The sequence below is a fragment of the Mastomys coucha genome, unplaced genomic scaffold (genome assembly GCF_008632895.1).
Source record: "Mastomys coucha isolate ucsf_1 unplaced genomic scaffold, UCSF_Mcou_1 pScaffold20, whole genome shotgun sequence".
NCBI lineage: Eukaryota > Metazoa > Chordata > Mammalia > Rodentia > Muridae > Mastomys > Mastomys coucha.
Genome location: NW_022196903.1, coordinates 80525055 through 80526572, shown reverse-complemented (window position 1 = coordinate 80526572; position 1518 = coordinate 80525055).

Genomic DNA, 1518 nt, shown 5'->3' with positions numbered 1-1518 from the left:
AAGGGGATGGGGGGGGGGAGAGTAACATCCTCATCTTATCTGGTAGATGCTTTAGCACATACAATAACCTCCCGAGGTTTTTTTGCTTTGTTTTATTTTGTTTGTATAATGTGTATAGATGTTTTCTCTTCATGAATGTCAGTGTGCCAGTGCGCCAGTGCATGACCAAGGCAGCTGGAAAGAGACACTTTCTCTGTCTTAGTCAGGGTTTCTATACCTACACAAACATCATGACCAAGAAGCAAGTTGGGGAGAAAAGGGTTTATTCAGCTTACACTTCCACATTGCTGTCAGGACCAGAACTCAAGCAGGTCCGGAAGCAGGAGCTGATGCAGAGGCCACGGAGAGGTGCTGCCTACTGGCTTGCCTCCTCTGACTTGCTCAGCTTGCTTTCTTATAGAACCCAGTACCACCAGCCCAGGGATGGCACCACCCACAATGGGCCCTCCCTCCTTGATCACTAATTGAGAAAAATGCCCCACAGCTGGATCTCATGGGGGCATTTCCTCAAGGGAGGCTCCTTTCTCTGTGATAACTCCAGCTTGTATCAAGTTGACACAAAACCAGCCAGTACAATCTCCCATGATAGTGGAGTTATAGATGTTTGTGAGCCACTATATTGGCACTGTACATTGAGCCCAGGCCCTCTGCAAGAACAGTTAGTACTGAACTGTGGAGCCATCTCTCTAGCCCCCACTGTACCAGGTTCTAGGGATTAGAACACTCGCATGTGGGTAAACTATGAAACAACTCCATTAAGCTCATTTAAATCTTAATCCCTTTCCTATTGAACATGTTTGACTCCTACTGTTTTCTTTGAGACATTACTATTATTTCCTATGCTCTATGGAGATATTAGTCAACTTTTTTTTTTCTTTTTAGTTTTTCGAGCCAGGGTTTTTCTGTATAGCCCTGGCTGTCCTGTCAGAAATCCACCTGTCTCTGCCTCCCAAGTGCTGGGATTAAAGGCGTGTGCCACCACTGCCCGGCTTTAGTCAACTTTTTTTTTTTTAAAGATTTATTTATTTTATTTATGTGAGTACACTGTTGCTCTTCAGACACACCAGAAGAGGGCATCAGATCCCATTACAGATAGTTGTGAGCTACCATGTGGTTGCTGGGAATTGAACTCAGGACATCTGGAAGAGCAGCCAATGCTCTTAACCACTGAGCCATCCTTCAGCCCTAGTCAACTTGATTCGCTGCAAATTTTAGGGCAAATGATGGGGCAGTAGACATTCTCAATCCTAGAACAAAGTGGGTTGAGACAGGAGGATAGCCCGGGTAATTGAGGCCAGCCATGGCTATAGTGTGAGATCCTGTCTCAAAAAAGGTCATTTTTTGTTTGTTCTAATATTGCCTTCTTCCACTGTGTTCTTTTGTACCCCCTATACTTTTTTGTTGTTGTTGTTCATTTTGTTTTTTTGAGACAGTTTTTCCGTGTGGCCTTAGCTGGCCTCAAACTCAGAGATCTACTTGCCTCTGCCTCTTTTTTTTTTTTTTTTTTTTTTTTTTTTT